The sequence below is a fragment of the Lepidochelys olivacea genome (genome assembly GCF_965140295.1).
Source record: "Lepidochelys olivacea isolate rLepOli2 genome assembly, chromosome: 8".
Classification (NCBI taxonomy): Eukaryota; Metazoa; Chordata; order Testudines; family Cheloniidae; genus Lepidochelys; species Lepidochelys olivacea.
This window is the reverse complement of record NC_140418.1, coordinates 104,071,603-104,091,975: the sequence shown is the minus strand read 5'-3', so window position 1 is coordinate 104,091,975 and position 20,373 is coordinate 104,071,603. Positions and strand designations below refer to the sequence as shown.

Here is a 20,373-nt window from a genome sequence, read left to right as displayed (position 1 = left end):
GTTTGGACTGTTGCGCTTCCCATACTTCATGCTGGAGTCTGTGCTCCTGACGGGGCTCGTGCTGGTTGCAAGGATTAAAAAAACCCCATAACCAAAGGTTTGGAAGGGATTTAAACCCTCCCGCTTCAGGGCATAAGCCAACCTCTATCTGATGGGGTCAGGAGGAGAGGTTCCCTGGGGGTAGGTCGTCCCACCGTTGCCCACTGCCGGGCTTCTTGCACCTTCCTGTGACGTAGCTGGAGATGGATCCTGGACAGGAGACACTGGGGTTCTGATTCCGTCTGGCACTGCCAGGCTACCCGGCCAGGGGGCTTGTCATTTGCAGCTGCCCGGCTGAGGGAAACCAGGCGATGGTGTCCCAGTGACTGCTGCGTGAGAGGGGGCCGGCAGGGAGGTTTTTGGGTGAAGGCTCCACTGCCCTTTTACTGAATGGGATCAGAATTTCTCATAGGCAGGGTGACTGTCGCCCTCCTGTGGCAGCAGCCTGCAGAGGACGATGGCCCTTGCCCTCCTGTGGCTAGCAGGGCTTCTCTTTGGCTACATCTGCACTACAAGGTAGGGGGTGATTCCCAGCTCGTGTAGACATCCTCGCCCCGCTAGCTCGATGGACATAAATAGCAGTGGATCGGTGGTAGCACGGGCGGTGGCCGGGCTGTGGACTTATCCACTGCCACGGCTACGCCGCTGCTGACGCTCAGATGCGTACATGAGCTGGGAATCACAGCCCCAGCTTGCCGCGTCAACGGCGGCCGTGTTTAGGGAGCTCCGAGCTGCGTCTCCAATCCCACTCCCAGGGCGGGTATTCAGCTGCTCTGCCTGCCGCCCTGTGTCTGCAGCCAGATTTGTGATGCCCGGTGCCGCGGAGGCGAGCAGCCCCTGGTAGCCCAATGGTTGGACCTTGGAGCAGTGGGTATCTGGTGGGAGGGGGATCATTCCCTGGGGGAAATGTCGATGCACAAGGACACGACCTGAGGCTGGCTTTCTTCGTGCTGCTCTGGGGAGCCGGGGCTGGTGCTGGAATCAGTCCCTGTCATTGCTGTTCCTCCTGGGATGACTTCACCACTGTCCGTGGCAGAACAGTTTTGGGTCTTGAACGGGCAGAACTGGCCCCGGGGGCAGTGACCAGCCAGCAGGGCCTTGCTGAAGACACAAGCTGGGTCAGCCCCTACCTCGGCATTTCCCTGCCTGGCCGGAGCCCTCGTGGGCCTGGGGAAGGTTATGTGCATTGCCATGGGGCCTGTACCCTCCTCACCTGCCGAGGCTTGCCCTGGAGATGGCTGTGCTGTCTTCTGCACCTTCCCAGCACCCTGGTCTGCCTCATGCTGCTGGCCCTTCCCCACCCAGTCTTGGCTGCAGTTCCCCTTCCAGATCGAGTCCTCCTGCTGTTTCCTCATTGTCTTGGTCCCAGTCCCTGCTGCCCTCAGGGGTGCCAGGAGCATAGCTGACTGCCAGCTTGGCTAGCCCACCCTCTGGGACACTACGCCGTGGTCTCCCTTGGGAGCGCATGCACCCGCCGCCCCCATCAGGCCCCACCCGGCGCCTCTCTATGGCCGCCAGCAATAGGAATTGGAGCGATGAGGGCCAAGCCTGGCTCAGGGGGTTGGGGTGCGAGGAGGCAACTGGCTGCTTTGGGGGTGGGCTGCTTCTTTCTCCCGCTGCCGGATACCCGAATGCTAGAGATGCTCCCCAGGCCAATAAACGGGAGCCCTCCATGCGTAGGGTGGGAGGGAGCAGGGGAACTCCCTCTGACTGCCTAGGGACCCCAGCCTTGGCTGAAGGCTGGGGGGCTGCACACCCCAGCCTCCCGCCATTACATCGCATGGGCCTTGTCCCGGCCATCGCCATCCACGACAAAGAGGCACACGCACACCGCGGCCTTTGCAGAGCCCTGAATCTAAGAGGTCCCTGAAAGCTACTTGGCCCCCCACCCGCCATCTTCCAGGGAGGAATCCCACTGCACCTTGCCAGGAGTCTGGCCGGCCTGTGGCAAGCGCTCCCTTCGCCAGGCTGGTGTTACCTAAAGCTGAGCCAGGGAAGATTTCTCTCCCCAACGAGCGTGCGCGAGCAGCCAGGCAGAAATCCCCTTAATAGGTCCCAGACTAAGTGACGAGTTTGTCTCAGATGCTCCCGACCAATGAACCCTCTGCCTCGGCTAACGGAGCAGTAATTAAAAATGCAACAGCCTGGCCTGGCTGAATTCCCCAGGGAGGGCCTGGGATTACTGGCGGGGATGGGTGCTGCTTGATTTGAAGCCATGTTCCCTCCCTCCTGCCGCCCACCGGCGCTGCTCCCCCAAGAAGCCTCTGGACTGTCCAGGTCTGTCTCTCACATCCCCACGCTGCCTCTTCATTCCTTGGCAAGCTATATGGGTTTCTGTCTGCAAATCCCTGATGCGGGCACGTGGGGGCCTGCGCTCTCCTCCCGGCAGCCCACTCCCCTCCCCCAGGCAGGCTGCAATGCAGACATCAGTGCTCCAGGACAGCAGGCTGTGCGGTGCTGCTCCTGGCTGCCGTGCGGATCAGCAGGCCCCCCCAGAGCAGCTGTGCTGTGCAAAGGCCTTGCTCAGCCCTTCTGTTCCGACCTGGCCTGCTTTGTGGGGTGCGGGACTGGCCTGCGCTGCCCTGATCTGCTCTCCCTGCGGTGAATTAAGCTCCAGCACCTGTTTCCCTGCATGCCTCTCTGCAGCCCGCAGCCTGATTCTAAGGCCACGGGAGATCCGGTCCCATTACCGTGATCCAAGACCTTGGCACAGCCCACCCTGTAGCTAAGCTGTGCTGGGAGGCTCCAGGAGCAGCGTGTGCTGCAAGGTGCTGGAGGGCAGGCTATTAAACTTGCAGCTCTGTGAATCCATTGGCTAGAAACCCCACATCAGGCACATGGAGGAGTCACCACTGCTCTTCCAGCTGCAGAGGGGCTGGGCTGCAGCCCCATGACCTGCCCCTGGGTTGGGATGTGTCCCCATGGAGTTCTGTGCCTGAAGCCAGAGTAGTCAGGCCACGAAAGGGAGGGTTTATTCCCCCTCCAGTCCGTTTCATCCCGAAGGATCGCCTGTTCAAAGGAATAGCTCCACACATTGCAGCTGGCTCTGGGGTGGATCGCAGCAGTGGTTTTAACAGCGCACTGCAACACTGCACAGAAAAATTGAGACAGAAGATAGAACCTGGGCCCTGCTTCTCTTCTTTCTCACCCTGGGGTAAGTCACGAGGGGGTGGAGTTCCACGAGACCCCAGAATCCCCGGCGCTAACATCTGTTCTGGTGCTCTGATCTTCTGCTGGGAGAGGAGGGCCAAGAAATTCCTTCCAAACAGATATTTTTTAAATATGCCAAGGGGGGAGGGAAAAGAGGGGAAGAAATGGAAAGAGGGAAATGGGGAAGGAAGAAAAGAAAAATCTTGTGGCCGGGATCAAAGCAACCTGCAGTTTGGAAGCTGTTTGACAAAAATACGGCCAGGTTTATTTGTCTAACTTGCTGCAGTGAAAGGCCCTTTTGTTCCCAGCTTTGCCGTCCGCCTGCGCTCTCTCTCCCTTCGGAATTATGTGTTCGGCTTGCCCGAGAAGGAGCCCATGGCATACGCTTTCTGTGCCGTGTGTTCTTACCGTGGGGCTGTGACCCAGCTCAGGTTGTTTGGTTTGGCTGGCAGCTGCAAGTGCCTGAATGAACCCAGTGAGCTCATGTCCCGACATGGCCTGCTTCTCCGGGGGCGGGATTTGCCTGCGCCACCTTGATCTGCTCACTAGGAATGCTTGTATTTTTGTCAAACGCGAACCCAAGCTGCGTCACTGAGGTCAGGTGTAAAATAGCCGGGACTTGTTATTTCAGGCTCAATGTTCTTCCAAAAGTGGCTGTGTTTTCCCCCCCACCCCCCAATTCCATAGCTTCCCAAACTTTCTTCTAAAGCTGCACTTCTTTTAAGAGCTATTTTTGTCTTTCCGGCAAATTTCACGAAATGCACCGCTCCGCCCAGCTGGGCTTTGTACCCAAACAGCTGCCGGCTATGTACAGTCGTCATCTCCTCTCCGGTAACCAGGACAAACCAGACTTTGATGAGATTTCCTACTGGAAAAAATAAAAATAAAATAAATCACATCCCAACTCCTTGCCTTGTAAACTGAGGTCTAGCCTCGATGCAGGTCAGGCAGCCCCCCCGCTGGTGTGGACACTTTGAAATCGGTTTGAAATGTGTCTTTAAGTTGGTTTACCTTAAACCCATTACAAACAGATTGATGATACTATTAAACTGATTAAAGAACGTCTACACTCGGGAGAGTTGTGCTGACTCAGCTAAATCAGTTTCTAAACTGACTTTAGTTACCCAGTGTTTAGTTGACTAGTGTTGCAGTGTGGGAGATGGGTTCCACTCCACCTGTGACAAGTTTAGCTTGCAGAGGATGGGCAGTGTTGAGGGATGTCAGGTGATAGGCGGGTCAGGTGGCTGAATCAGGCATAAGGTAGATACAAGGCCTAGAGAGAGAGGGGGTCTTGGCAAATGCCTGCAGAAAGTACGAAGGTTCCTTCAGAGCCCTGAGGTGGAGGGAGTCACCAGCAGGGAAGGAGGGCTGCCTGAGGACCCTTCCCAACCCAGGGCGGAGTGTCCAGCTGAGGGAAGTTGATGGGATCCAGAACAGCTCTGCAGAGGGGAACTGTGAGACTTCTCTGGTAGGAGGAGAGGACTTTGGAGACACGGAGGAGACATCTCCACAGGCAGGAGGAACTGGGCGCATCTGGGGAGTGGGCAGAAGAGCCTGTTTGTGTTTGAATTTTGAAAGGCACTTGAAAGAAAGGACAGATCTTCAAGGAAGAGGGGCTGGGCCCAGCTTGAAACTGGGGTGAAGACTCTGAAGGTTTGAGTTCTGTTTTAGACTCTGTTCTAAGATTCTGTGCAGGGCTTAATAAATTGGCCCCCAAAAGGAGAAGGTTCTGAGTATCTGGACTGTGTGCCCTCTTAGAGGGGCCAGGAGCAGAAGGAGAAACTGAGGCAGGATACCACAGGGCGCAGCCCCTGTTACAACCAGGTTCAGCAAAGGGCAGCGTGTCAGAAGACAGCTTTGGTAGCCCTGTGTGTAAATCTCCAGCAGAGATCCGTACTGAAGTCAGGCTTATACAGCACCTGAAAAATCCCAATGAGGTTGTGTCTCTAGCCACCAGTCTCCGTCACACCAGTCTCAGCCTGTAGGGGGCGTGGCGGACAAGGGGCTAGTGGAGGGGGCTGTAAGTGAGGACTGGAGTGGGTTAGCCACGAAGTTGCGGCTCCCTGGCGAGAGTAGTGTAGTCAGGATCTTTTGGGATGAAAGGCACTTTATTCCCGTACAATGTTAGTGTTTCTTTTGGCAGAGCTGCAGGGAGCTTGCATGGCACTTCTCTATCATGGCTCTAGACACTGCTGTCTTCTGAGCGCCAGAGACCAGTTCAATTTGTAAAGCAATAAGAAATACATTCCCCTTGCACCTGAAAACAGGGACTGGGGAAGAAAGCCCTCGCCAAACCTCAAAGAGCTGCTCGCCCTCGATGGCAAGGTAGAGATGGGGCCCAAGGGGCAAGGATTGCGCCTGGCTCTGCCCTGTCCTGCCGCGGGGTGTTGCTTTGGAGCCAGCTCCGTTACTGTGGATGTTTGTGGGAAAGGAATAAGCTGGGTTCTCCATTGCCCTACACCCGGCGCAGTGCTGGTTCCAGGCGGGTGTGAAATGCTAGTCAATCAGAAGAGCAGTGAGGTGTGCTCACTTTCCGCTGGCAAGGCCCAGGGAACCCCGCCCAGGATCTTTGCTTCCTCCGTGGTTTACCTGTCCAGGTCTCATTCCTGCTGCCAAGCCTACAAGAAAGGGCCAGTCCCATAAGGGAAGGGAAATCCCCAAACCGGTTCATTCTTCCTGTGTTTGTGCCGGATCCCTGACTGGCCACTGCAGTACGACGGCTGCTCCTTGAGTCTTCATGTCGTCACGGTTCGGTAGAGCTGCCCAGCCACACCCGGGGTCCCTCTGGTTAGGCCTCGTCCTGACCCGTTCGGTTGTGTTTAGCGGCCAGGGTGCGGTGCTCTGTCTGGTGGGCTCACTTTGTGCTGCGCTGGGGTCTGGCCCCGCAGCCGATGTGACCCCCAGAGAGGATCAGCCCCAAACGAGAGGGGGTGGAGGGGTGTCTGGCATTGAAGAGCCAGCGCAGAGATGCCTCCGCTGCCTGTGCAGTGGGGGGGTCGGGGCGGGGGGGAGGGACAGGGTTGCAACGCCCCTGTGTCATGCCGATCTTCAGCTTCAGCACCTTGGGCCTGGCAGCTCCCAGCAGGCACGGACAGACCAGCCCTGCCCAGGAGCGGGTGCTGTTATTGAGGGGAGATACTGACCTCTCCCCGGCTGCCCTGCCCTGGGACTGCGCTGGCTCCGGGCCCAGCAGTCAGTCTGCGAGGGGCTGTAACACACCTTTGGGTGGGGTGCATCGAGTGGCCATTAATACTCTTTCCTGCATCCTTGTCCCGGGAGCCATCCCGCCGGATTATTTTGGTTCACATCATAATGTGCACAGGAACCAGCGGCCGCGTCTGGAGAGCACAGGCCGGATGCTTTGTGCGTTTATAAAGCTTGACGGCTGGCCACGTCTTCCAGCGAACAGTGCCAGCAGCTGCATTCTTCTTCCCATGTTTGCACAGAACTTTCCATTGACTCCAACGGAAGCTCCATGCGCGGAGCCAGGGAATATGGCCATCCAGGCCTAAGCAGGGGAATACAGAGTAGGAGCTGGGGGTTGGGGGATGGTTACCTCTGTATACAGCATTGGTGGGACCATTACAGGAATACTGTGTCCGGTTCTGGTGTTCACCCTTCAGAAGGGATGTTGAAAAATTGAAAAGGGCTCAGAAAATAGCTACAAGAATGATTCAAGGTCTGGAAAACCTGCCTTATTAGAGATTCCAGAAACTGAATCTGCTGAGTTTATCCAAGAGGTGACTTGAAGGTGGTTTACCACCGCCTACAATGGAAGGAGATTTCTGACAAGAGAGGGCTCTTTAATCTAGCAGAAACCGTGTATGCTGTCGCTCAAATAGAAGTTATGGCTTGATGCCGAAACTATTGGGTGAGATTCTCTGGCTTGTGGTATAGAATCATAGACATGTCGGGCTGGAAGGAACCTCAACAGGTCATCGCGTCCAGCCCCCTGCGCTGAGGCAGGACCAAGGAAACCTCGACCATCACTGAGAGGGGTTTGTCCAACCTGTTCCTAAAACCTCCAATGACAAGGATTCCACAACCTCCCTGGGAAGCCTGTTCCAGAGTGTAACTACCCTCGCAGTTAGAAAGTTTCCTTAATATCTAACCTCAATCTCCCTTGCTGCAGATTGAGCCCATTGCTTCTTGGCCTGCCTTCAGTGGACATGGAGAACAATGGATCACCGTCCCCTTTGTAACAGCCCTTAATGTATTTGAAAAACCATTATCGGGTCCCTCCGCAGTCTGCTTTTCCCAAGACTAAACATGCCCAGGTTTTTAAACCTTTCCTCACAGGTCGGGTTTTCTAACCCTTTGATCGTTTGTTTTGCTCTCCCTGCTGCAATGGGACTCACCCCTACATGTGTGTATTGAAAACTGTATTGAAATGATAGGCTGTCACTTTAAATTTCAGGTTTTCTTCCTGGTCCTGCTTGCAGGACAGTGGGGCTCTGTAGGAAAGCCTGCCATCTGGGCCCAGCAGCCAGCCAGCCTGGAGTAAGGTGGACTGAATTGTGCCTCTCTGTTTTGAGGAGCAGCCTGGTTTTGCTCTCTCTGTTTTTGGGTTCCTGTGTATTATTCCGATATTAGGGGCTTTGTCTTGTATACACAACTATAGCGTGCCCGCCCTCCACCCACACACAAAAAAAAGGGGTCCTGATTTTTCACACTTGCTATCTGGTCACCCTATCCTAGGGAGACAGGCTGGCCAGGTGGGGGCTGTAGCCACTAGAGGGACCTGGAATTTCCAATGTCAATTAAAGCCGCCAACTATGTCACTTCCTTTTGCAAATGTCTATTTCTGCTCTTCCTATCATTGCAACAATGGAGCTGTTGTCGCAGTCTGTACTTAACTCTCCACCTCCGCGTGCGTTAACGTGTCTCTTGCTGTACCAGTCCCGTGCAGGATCCGAGTCTGTTACAGAGAGCTGTCACTTTAGCTCACGCGCTAGAGGCTCACGCTCTTAGCTCTGGAGGTCAATCTCTGGGGTCAACCAAGATAGTGGCTGTCACGGCTAACTGGAGCTATCCTACATCCTTCTGCACTGCAAGGCATTACTGGTGTCAGGGTAACTTTGGGAGATAGTTTTAATCCATGATCCTATCAGAACTAACCTGAGTGACGTACATGCATCGAAGCAAGCCCTAAGCGTGAGGCTGCTTGGCTTCTGGACACGACCAAGCATATTCCATCACCTTTGTTTGTCCGCTGAGGTTAAAGTTTGGGCAAATAACTACAGCTGGTTGAAAAACCCAGTTATGTTTTGTGGGAAGTTTAGGGGGAAACATGTTTATTCAAAACTCTCCACCCATTCTTATTTGAAATTTAAAATATGAAATGGAAGATGACAGAGAAACTTTTCAGTAAAAATATTTGTGGTTTTCTTTGACAATCAAAAGCTGAAACGCTTTACCAAAACCCAAAAATGTTTACTGAAAAAAGCTGAGTTTTGGAAAATGGACCCAAATTAATTCCCCCCCTCCCATTTTGTCTAGAAAGCCAATGTTAATTGGGGAGGGGGGAAAGTATGGATGAAAACACTGAGAATGGCTCTGTAAGTAGCCTGAACCACCGAAGAGTTTCTCAAAAGGAAAAGCCCTGTAATACTGCGATCTGGTAGCCTGTGGGACAGCCTCCCCCCAGAAAAGCCCATCCCTGGAGTCATGTGAACCACAACTGAGCACAATACTGGAGAGCATTCTGTAGGACAGTCATGCATTGCCCGGGAGATAGGTCCCATTGGATTCAACGCACCTTCTGCACCATTCTCTCCCACGATTCTCTGAGAGGAGCTGTAAGTGACAATGCAAATGATATTGACTGGGGGAGTTTACATGGCACAGTTGCACTCCTAATTCAAATCCAGATTCACACCCTGTGCAACCCTATTCACTTCAGTAGGAGAACAGCCAGCATTTGGGCCTAAGCATTCAGCTAGATCCATGTATGAGACTTTAGGTTTTCCACCCTTCCCTGGGCCTGGTTTGGTATCATGCTGAACGATCCCTTTCCTGGTTTGATGCATAGCCCCTTCCTGTATTTGCGGAGATGGGATAGGGTGACCAGACAGCAAATGTGAAAAATCGGGGCAGGGAATGGGGGGTAATAGGAGCCTATATAAGAAAAAGACCCAAAAGTCGGGACTGTCCCTATAAAATCAGGACATCTGATCACCCTAAGATGGGGTGTCTGGCAGCCACCCCCCTGTGCTTAGCCACAGTGTGTACTCCGATATTTCAGTCCTCCCTTCTCCAGCAATCCCTCCAGCCCTCTGCCCTTCTCTGGTCTCTGTCCCCTCCGTCTCTCTGACTAGGAGATGGCCAGCTAGGTGCTTGCCGCATCTCTCTCTGCTGGCACAACCTCCAGACCGTTTCTCTAGAGCACAAGCTTTCCCAGGTTCAGGCTGACGTGTAAGCCTGAGTCCTGAGCTCTGCTCCTCCTGCCGAGATTCATCAGCTGCGGTGGGAGGGGGGGAGCCGCCTAATCTCTCCTGTTTCGATCAATGGAAGTGTAGCCGCTGATTTCAATGGCGGTAGGTTCAGGTCCTCTGTGTCTCCATCTCCCATCAGTAAAATAGGGGGGTAATAATACTTCTCGCCCTCCCAGGAGTGGGGGGCAGCTTAATCCTTTCCTGACTTGTCCAGTGCTATGAGATGATTGGGTGGCAGGTGCTGGGAGGCTGAGGTACACTATTGCTTCCGGCTCGGGCTCTAGCCAGGCCAGGCGTAAGCAGGTTCTTTTGGCTGGGTCACCCCCCCACGGGCCTGTTCCCTTGTGACCGGCTCTGGCTTCAGGCCTGGCTCTGCCACAGTGAAAGGCTCATTTTCCTGTTTTCTTGCCCCTCTCACGTTCTAGGAAGCTGGATACCCAGGACCAGGCTTTGAAGCCCTCATGTCTGCAGTGTGTTTGTGCCTGAGAGCCATGAGCTCATTGAAGACGTAGCCTGAGGCATCTCCGTCCAGATGCAGCCGGCAGAGGCCCCTGGTCCGACTGTCTCTGCAGCACAGTTCAGTGGGTGGAGATCCTCGGATGGAAGTTACTACAGAAGCCTTATCGTCGTTTCTTTTCACCAAGACGCCAGACCCATTCCTTACCCCCGCTGCCCCGGCACCAACTCTCAGCGCCTGCACCTAGCAGCAGTGTGAGATTTGCCTTCTGCCTTTCTCGCCCCCCGCAGCGTGGTAAGTGAGCAGATCCCTCGGTCCCACCAACGTTTCCTGCTCCTGTGACTCAGTGACGAAACCACAGGATTTGAAGGAAGCCTTGTCACATTGCTTGGGATGGAAAAAACCACTGGGCTTTGCCCTTTCTCCGAGAAGACATCTGAGCCGAGTGGTGTCTTTCTTTCCATCCAGTCAACGCAGCCGCTTGGAAGTTTCCTACCCCCGATTCTTGTCTGACATGTTTTCATAACTAAACAACCAGCTGCTGAAGCCCTGAAAATTATTAGCCAATTAGGGACTGACCTAATTCCTGTAATTCTAACTCATTACATTTTTATATACATATAAACAATCCAATCCCAGGATTTGGTATGAAGATTCAGACCTAATAATCCCAAATGCCGGGTTATTTTCCATTCTGCCAGGCCTTCCCAACCCAGGCTGGGAGCAGGGTGGGCAGGCATCAGTTCTGTCCCTCATAGGACTATCCATTCAGATAGTGAGCCAGACTCCGGTGGGACTGACCAATGCTGGGAGAGGCAATGGGTCTGTCCCCTTCACTCACTGGTGTCCTGTGTGAGATGAGTCGGGGGTTAGAGCTAGATGGAAAAATGGGTGAGTTGGGGCAGAAATTTTTTTTTTATTATTTTTTATATGCAGCATAAATTCAAACACTGAAATATTTTGGCCCAAAACCAAAAGAGGTCAATGTGGCAGTGGTGCCGCAGTGCATCATGGGAGTTGTAGTTTGGGCGCTCATTCTCCCCTATACGCCAGGCTATCTGCTCAGACTATATTCCCCATGCTGCACTACGGGAAGGGCAGCCTGATGCATGATGGGAGATGCAGCCAGGTGGAATTGTGACATCAGATGTAGCTGTCCCTGCTCCTTACTCTTCTGCCCCATTTTATGATTCTCTTTCTCACCTGCGCTCCCATTTTTGCTGCTACGGTAGGTCCAGCTCAACACTGGGCTCGTGATGTCAATGTTAGTTCACCACCACCCTGTCATTTTAGTTAGTCTTCCACCTCCGCAGCTCATTAACCTACTAAAATCTCATTTGCTGCAATGAAATCAGCAAATTTAATGTGAGCTCTAATCCTGGAAGAAGAGTTGAAGTTAAAAAGGATCCGGCTGAACTCTGTTACCTGGAATGAGTCAGGCCTTGGCAGGTATAACGTCGCCTGAATGGCACACAATCCTAACCCCGAAAGGATCAGCCCTGCGTTCTCTGGGCCCAGCAGACCATGTTTCCTGCTAGTACAGCTCCTAGCGAATTTCCTCTCTTCACCGTCTCCGTTGGACTGTGGCTAGAATCTTCCCGCTCTGGACTCCTCATCTCCTCCTCTCCTCAAGGCTTAGCCTGTACCTTTTCTTTGTCATTAAAAGGGAAAGGAATCCTTGGTTAGTGATGCAGGCAGGCTGCTGAATACGCCATGGTCTGGTCCTCTTTCCCACTTGGTGCTTATGTGTCCTTCACTTTCAAAGTGCACTGAAAATGTTCCCGTGTTGAGCTGGGCAAACATTTTGGGCTGAAACTTTTTTCCCCCCCATGGTGAAAAACGCAGGTTCAGTGAGCCCGAAGTGTGCTGCCAACTTGTGTCGGTTTTGCCGAAACTGTTTGCGTTTAAAAAAAAAAAATCTGAAAAAGTTGATTTTTCAGGTGGAAAAGACTTTGCATTTAGACATTTCCTTCCACTGCGTTTTTTTCTGAAATGCAATAAATAAGTAAATAAATGCTTGAAATTGAAACAAACCGCTTCATTCATGTTGACCAGAGACTATGTTTTGTGTTTCAATTTGCCAAAAAGTTGAGAAAATTTAGTTTTGGGCGTCAATCCAAAATGCAGTAGTTTTTTAAAAAAAAATTTCAGAACTGCCGGCCACTGGAAAAATCCATGATTTTGCACAGCTCTGCCCTTTCGCATCGTTGTCCCAATGTGAAAGAATAAAACACAAACTATTTTAGGTCCATGTTATTATTGTTACTGTCGTAGGCACCTACTGAGATCCAGGCCCCCTTGTGTGGCGTGCTGTATGTGTACCCAGCAGGAGACAATCCCTGCCCCCAAAGAGTTTGTAGTCTACATAGACGAAGGCTAGGAGGAGGCGTAGAGAGAAGTGACTCTCTTAAGGTCCCAGAGTAGGGTAGTGTCAGAGCCAGGAATCTAATGGTTTCCTAACACTCAGTGGAATGCCCTAACCATTAGGCGAAGCTGCTTCTCAATCCAGCTGTATAAAACTGTGTGTGTGTGTGTGTGTACAGGCATCGAATTAGGCGTGGCAGACTTTGATTTTTATTTTGTTTTATGTACTTTCAACAGATAATATTGGTTTATTCTGAAGCTTTTTTGGTTTTTTTTATTTATTTACATTTTCAGAGTTGTGGAAAATTATGGGTTTTAGGCATTTTTCTTAGATTTTTATCGATTTAAATTTTCATGGTGGCAGGAGATTATAGAGGGGTTGGACATTATCGGGGCAACAGAATAAATAGTCACTGGTGAGATCCACAGAGTTAAAGCTTTATAACCATTAAAACCCAAATTATCAACATCATATACAAAGTAAATATCCTTCCACCAAACTTGGATAAATTCTCAAACAGCATTTTTCTTGCGCCACCAGTCGGTACCAGTCGGTACATTCTGATTATTATTGATGGAAATATTTCTTCTTCACTCTGTGTGTGTACAGTGAAATCTACATGTACCAATTCAAATCAAACCCTTCCAAGCCGAGATCTACTTCTGCAGGTGCTATAACCTCTTATAATGCCTTAAATGATTATAACTGACAGCCTTGTACAAATCTAACGTATTTTCCCCCATTGATTTATGCAATTTGTTTGCTTTTTGTGTGTCACACGGCTCCCCTAAGTGAACTTAGATGGGTCAGTTTCACTTCTTGGTTCTCCTCTACAGGCTGATGGTGTGGGGCTTCCAATGCTACACTGGGATGCCGACATTTAAAAAGATGTTTTCCCAGGTGGGAGTAGGCGGAAGCCCCATGAAAACATTTCCTGTCATGTTAGGTCCTGTAAAAATGTTTATAAACAAAACTGAAGGCTCCAGCCCTGCCAGCACTTAGTCATATGTGTAACTTTACTCACACAGATAGTTTCATTTAAGCCACTGGGGCAAATCTGGGGCCCCTCCAGTGTAGCCCTGCATTGACAATGGCCTTGCCCTGCGAGCTGTACTGCACCAACTTGGTGCCTGTAGGGGCTGAGATCTCCACAGCAAGCGCTTTGAGCCCTGAGTAGCATTTCTTTGGTTCCTCCGAAGCAATCTGCCTGGGTCCTGCACTGTATAATAATTCCTAGCTGCTGTAGTAGATCTCAAAGCACTGTACAAAGGAAGGTCAGTATTATGATACCTCGTTTTACAGATGGGGAAACTGAGGCACGGAGTGCTGAAGTGGCTTGCCCGAGGTCCTCCAGCAGCAGCAAAGCTGGGCACTGAACCCATGTTGCCTGAATGCCAGGCCGGTGCTCTAAGACTAGGCCGCGCTGCCTCCCAAACTCTTTGAGTATGTCCCTTTGCAAATCTGAGCTTGGATCTCCACACCCTTCCCTGAGCAATCAGACTAGTCCCTGCCTAAAGGGCGCGGGTTAGATCACTTTTTCCTTGCTATGACACCGGGGCAATAGACGGTTTTCACATTTGTTCCGGTGCACCGTAGGATTCTCCTTCATTCATCATCTGCCCGAGAAGAACCGCTCCTTTTGTGGAAATACATTACAGATAAAACAATGCATGCCACAGGCGGGCCTTACGGGGGACGGGGGGGTGCTGTGATTAATGGGCACGCATCCTGCGATGAGCCCTGCAGACAAAGAGAGCATTGAGCAGCCCAAGCCGAGGGAGAGCGGCCGGGCAATGAACTAATGTCTAGCGCAAAGAGAGCGACAAGCTTCTGTTTGTCCTGCTGCGGGAGAGGCTAACAAACCGGTTGCTGCCCACCAGCCAGCCCGGGGCGGGATGGGTCAGCTCCAACCTGCTCAGCAGGGCCAACGGCAGATCTCTCGAAGATCTCAGCAGGGGCGGGGGAAGTCGTGGTTCATTCCAAGTGACAGCAAGAGGGACCAGGAGGGCAGGGAGTGCGGGGTGGCCCAGGTTGGTCAGGGTGCAACACGCCTTTGATTGCAGTACCAAGATACCCTCAGGTGGAGGTTACCCCAAACTGTGGGGGCAACCCCTAGGGGGGCTCGTAGTGGGGTTCAGGCTAGCACCACCCAGTCCGCTCTGTCCCCACCCCACCCAGCTCCGGCCCCAGCCGCAGCTCCTCTGCTGACCCAACTGTGCAGTAATGGGTGGGGGGAGGGGGACGCGGACAGCTTCCATTGCCGGTAATGGGGGTGGGGGTGGGTGCCGGGAAAAGTTTGGGCACGACAGCCTTAGGGGTATCCCCAGCCCCTAGTGATGTTAGGACAGCCTGGAGCCTAGCCATTAGGGTTCTCTGCCAGTGGGAGCTCAGATACCATGGTGATGGGCACGGGGAAAGACGCCAAACAGAATGCAGGGCATTCCTGCAGGGCTGCAACCCTGCAACCTGGGCTCCAATTCTGGGCTGTAGACCGAGCTCCCCAGTGAAGCAGGGTCAGCTGGGAGACCTCCCAGGAAATGCCAGGGTGCTCCAGGAAGTGGCCGGGGGGCGGGGGTTCAGTCGGAGATACAGAGGATCCTGGTGTTGTGGAGCCAGAGGCATCATCTTCTGCAGGCGTTGTAGGATGGAGGACCTGACCACGTGCCATCAGCGATCCCACAGCTATCTTGCCCAGGGGGGATGGGGTCAGCGCTGACATCGGGGTCACACACCGATTCCATTCCCTTCTCAAACGTCCCTGCGGAGCTTTCTTTGGCTGTGGTGTTCTTCGCTGCATGGCCAAAACTGATGTGCAGGATCGCTGTTCAGTACCAGCCACAGCCTGCCCCAGAGGTGGCTGCATTTCCGTGCCGGGCGGGGATGAAGTTAGACTGAGTTTCCTCGTGTTTGGGTGCGTCGCTTAGCTAGACCCGCTTTCCTGCCCCCGGAAATCACAGCTCCCCCTCGGTGTGGGGAGAAAGCTGGGCTTGTCTGGCCCTTGTCGCTTCGGCCTGGGCGTCGGGTTCCCGCTGCTGTCACAGGCTCATCCCTCTCCTTTCTGATGTGACCCAGGGGTGGGTGATGGCTTTTGGATGTTGGTTTTTCCTGCCACTTTGGAAGGAATGAGGTCACCAGCCCAAGGGAGGGAAACACCCTCCATCTGTCCGCCCGGAGAGCGCCCAGCACAACGCTTGAAGTGCCAGGAGTCGTGTCCCTCCCTCCCTCCCTACACCAGCCTCCCTCCCACCTACAGATGCTTTTGCTTATTAACCCCCACCCCAGCGCCTAATAAACAAAACTACCCCCCTCTGCATGGGGACGCGTGAAGAGACAGACACCGATCAGGGAGCTGGGACGCTTGGGGGGAAGATCTGCTATAAATCTAAGCCACAATGGAAAGCACCCCTTGGCGGCCAGGTCTGGCTCACCCGTGCCAGGTTGCTGGACCTCGGAGAGGCTGCAACGGCACCTCCTGGATGAGTGCCACACCAGGAAAACGGTTGCCGGCATTGCAGGCTGAAGTGCTGGAGGAAGAAGGAGCCATTCGGGCTTATGCAGGGTGTAAAGCAGAGGAGCTAAGAAACAAGCACTCGGTCGCTTGGGCGGCCCTGTGGTCGCGCACCAGAGTCCTGGCTTCTTGGCCTGCCGGGTGACCTTGAGCGAGACACTTTCTGCCTCTGTGTCCCTTCCTACCCCTTGTCTGTTGAGATTGTAAGGTCCAGGGCCTCAATGGTCTTTAGACCCCCGAAACCCCTTTGAGGCTCCGGGCCCCTGCTCTTTGCAGCGGGCCTTGTCTCTGTGTCTGCAGCACCCAACACCATGGCGCTCTGATCTTGGGGGGCATCGGGGGGTTCTATGGCAATAGAAATAGGAGCTAGCGATGGCCCTTCTTTGCTGTTGCAGACAGTAAAGGGGGCTGGACACGGTGAGCTGAGCCTGCTTTGCTATAGGCCACATGAACTGTCTCTCTATGTAGTATCACAACCGTACCCATCACCCGGGTGTCTGGGTGGCAGGACCCAGCGGCAGCGGTTCCCAAGCGGCACTGGCATGTCAGGCTGTTTTAAATGGCTTCGCTACATTCCCACTGGGCCCACGGTGTTGCGCTGAGTAGCTTCTACAGTCTGGCCCCGTATTTAATCGCCCGCCTGGTCCAGATGTCTAGGTTTCACTGGAACAGCTAAAGCTAAAAGAGCTGACCTACAGCACTTGATGGCTGCAAGGGAGGGCTGAAACCGTTCAGCGGCAGGGAGCCAAAGGCCTCAGGGGGCGCTTTGGAGAATCTCCCTAGGTGCCCACATGCCTTTGGAAAGCCGGCCCAGCAAACTGTCAGCTATCGGAATGACGCCTTCAAGCCGAGGGCTTCGCGCAAGCCACTGAAATCAATCCATCGGCGCCAGGTCAAGCAAGGGCCTGTTCGTGCCATCGTTGTTTTTACGGTAGCCGTCCTGGAAGTTAGGCTGTCGGTCTCGGCTGGAGAGGCTGACGGTGCCGTGAGACGAACTTTAGCCACGCAGCTGGGGAGTCGTTTTTAGTGCCCTGACCAGGGCCCCATTGCGCAGAACAGAAAGGCTGGGCCCTGCCCCAGAGTACAGGACAAGGCGGGCTGAGACTAGGACAAGTTAGAGAGGCCAGGAAAGCCATGGGCGTGCGGGTCAGGATTGAGGTGGGGCGGCAGGACAGTCCTGCGTGGGGGTCAGGCCGACAGGAGCCTGGCAGAACCCTTTGGGGGCTGGAGATAGGAATAGCAGGGGGTGCTGGGAGGTGGGATTGGGGGAGGCAGGGACGACGGGCACTGGCAGAGCTGAGGGGAGCTCAGGACTGGGATCTCAGGAGAGCTGCAGGCGGGGTTGAGGGGCATCGGCAGGGCTGTGTGACACGTCCGGGACTGGAATCGCATGGGCTGGTGGCAGACTGTAGGAGGAAGTCTAGCACTTGTCGGGCCTGCGCCTGGCTCAGCCCCGTGTTATCGGCTCCTCGCCTTCATGACCATGAGCCAGTGGCGTTCACTGGAAAGCAGTTCCCAGCCGCGCGGTGTAGCAGCCCATTGCAGGTGTGTGTAAAACCCAGGTGCTTCACCCTGCAGCACCGGACTGTGTTTGGGCCAAGTGGGGCGGAGTCGTGGGTTTGTCGGGGTCTCGGCCTGGGTGCGGAGTGCGGAGCAACTCAGCTGGGCCGGCCCCGAAACAGCCAGAGCAGGGGTGGGCGCAAGAGCGGCGGAAGCTCCCTAAAAGTGCGGGAGGGGGACCACCGGCGCCTGAATCATGGCCCTGCCCGCTGTGCTGCCCCTTCCCCCGAGGTCCCACCCCTTTCCCCAAGGCCCCGCCCCCACACCACCCCCTTCCCTGAGGCCCCGCCCCCATGCCACACCTTCCCCTGAGGCCCTGCCTCCACGCTGCCCCTTCCCCCGAGGTCCCACCCCTTTCCCCGAGGCCCCGCCCCCACGCCACCCCCCTTCCCCGAGGCCCCGCCCCCCATGCCACACCTTCCCCTGAGGCCCTGCCCCCACGCCACCCCCCTTCCCCGAGGCCCCGCCCCCATGCCACACCTTCCCCTGAGGCCCTGCCTCCACGCCGCCCCTTCCCCCAGGGCCCTGCCCCCACGCCACCCCCTTCACTGAGGCCCCGCCCCCACACCAACCCCCCTTCCCCGAGGCCCCGCCCCCCATGCCACACCTTCCCCTGAGGCCCTGCCTCCACGCTGCCCCTTCCCCCAGGGCCCCGCCCCCACGCCACCCCCTTCCCTGAGGCTATTGCCCAAGATGCTGAGGGGCGCAACCCCATGCTCTGGGTGCCCCTAGTCTCTGACTGCCAGATGCTGGGACTGGACGACAGGGGCTGGATCCCTGGATGAGTGCCCTGTTCTGTTCATTCCCTCTGGGGCACCTGACCCTGGCCACTGTCGGAAGAGGGGAGACCGGGTTAGCTGGCCCATTGGTCTGACCCAGGCTAGCCGCTCGTCCGGTCTGATGCGGCACTCCAGCAGGGCAGCGGGAGCTGTGCAGTCCTGCTGCAGCAGCGTTTGACGTGTAGAAAAGCCCCAGGCCTCAGCACCTGTCTGGCTCGCTCTCTGGAGCTGTTAACACCTGCCTGTCAGGGTCTTACGTACAGTCGCCCTGAGGTTTAACGCCGGGTAATGCCTTCGGAACAGTCCACATCCCTGGCCCGTGCCTCCATCAAGCGTTACCCCGACATGCAGGAACAGGCCCCCCCAGGAGCGCCCAGCCCCATGCCATGCGCGCCTGGCTCCCCACTTCCTGCCCTGCATAGAACACGCAGCTGGAGCTCAGCGGAGGCTCCTGCGCCGAGGAACGCATCAGCGCCCGGGCTGGGAGAGGCTGAGCTGTTCCGACAGCCGAGCTGCGAGCAAGCCAACGCTCTTAGCCAGGCAGTGCCTCCCTCAGCCATTTCTTAGCAGGCTCTGCAAGCTCGTTAGCATGTGTGTGGGGGGCTGGGGGGCTCTCCCCACCCCTCCCGGACCCCAGAGGCTCTATTCCTGCCCCGCTAGAATCCCCTGCTCTAGCGAGTGCCGGGACATTCACAGCTGCTGGGCTGTTACTGCCCTCCTCCCCTCTTCCCGCACGCTGCGAGCGCACGGGGCTGGGGCCGGTCAGTCCAGCGCCAGGCACGGCTCCCACCAGCGCTGGCATTGCTGCAGCTGAGGCTTAACCATGACCCCACAGCTACTGCAGGAGCGTGGACCCCCATGGCCTAGCTGGCATTTGGGCCCCCTCTCCCTTGCCTGCTGGGAACTTCCCCCTCCTCCCTGGACCTGTTCAGCCAGATCCCCACGCGATGGCACGGCTGGGCGGTGGGCAGGAGCCCGCCTGGGTGTGGTGCCCCATCCCAGCGTCCCGTCCTCTGCCCATTGGGCTGCACCGGGGCCTGAGTCTCTGCTTACCTCCGGGCCTGGCAGCGAGAGGGAGGTGGGCGCGGTCTGGGTGGGACGGCAGTGACCCTCGCTGGCCGTACCGGGTGCGGCTCTCCCAGCTTCCCCGGTGTGTACGGGGTTCATGATAACAGAGATCTCGCTGGACTCCTGCACTTGGCTGCCACCTGGATTCCTGGGCACCTCGTCAGGCCCTACGTCCACCCAGGGATTGGGCCCTCTCCAACATGGCCCGGGCCCTGGTGAGCCAGGGCTGGAATGCTTCCCCTGGATGGAGCTCCAGTGAGAGCAGCTGTGGCTGGTGAGAAAGGCTGATCGGTGGGAGTGGATCCACTCCCCGCACTGGTGGGGGGTGAGATCCGTGGCATGGATTACTGAGTCCTGAATGGCCTCCGGCCTGGTTGTCTCTGAGAGCTGTGCTCCTTAGGAACACCCGGGCTGTCAGTGACGAGGGAGGTGCTCGGGGCAGGGCACGCCCTGGGCGGGTCCTTTACCTCTGGCATTTGCTCCCACGGGAAAGGTAGCTGAGCCACGCACAATGACTCTCTTTGTTCGGGCCTTCTACTAAGGGCAGGTGCTGTAGTCTCTGGGCTGGGCCCCGGCGGGAATTCCCGAGTACGGGTGCAGTAGCTGGGAGAGGCGTGGGAGCCTTGCATGACCCGGGAGCTGTGAAAGTAGCAGCCCTTCCCTTGCTCTGGGACAGGTGGCCCCGTTGTTCTGCATTGCTGGCCAGGCACGACAGTGTTGGACACCTTAGAAATCTGTCCAGGAATTAATATTAATAGGGGAACGGCTCAGACCTTGCTTGTTTTGGGGAACCAACCCCATGTCTGGCTTTGCTGTGCTCATGGGCTTGGCTCTGGGGAGCTCAAGCTTGGGTTCCAGACTGTGCACAGAAATCCTCCCCCCCCCCACTACTCTTTAAAAATGCAGCCACCTCTGGGGTGGAGCGTGGCAGCTCAATGAGAGTGCATAGCCACCCTGAGCACAGCTCTATACTGAAAACGCCGCTCAGGTGCTTCAGTGAAGATGCTCCTTTG

General features: G+C 55.3%; 1 long non-coding RNA gene across 1 annotated transcript; it reads right to left on the bottom strand.

The window, feature by feature from the left end:
• Positions 1-3,431: 3,431 nt before the first annotated feature.
• On the bottom strand, positions 3,432-19,719 carry LOC311525467. Its single transcript, XR_014712783.1, has 2 exons — positions 19,346-19,719; positions 3,432-4,057 (listed from the first exon to the last, which is right to left on the bottom strand). It is a non-coding gene; the product is annotated as an uncharacterized lncRNA (long non-coding RNA).
• Between the last annotated feature and the right edge of the window lie 654 nt (positions 19,720-20,373).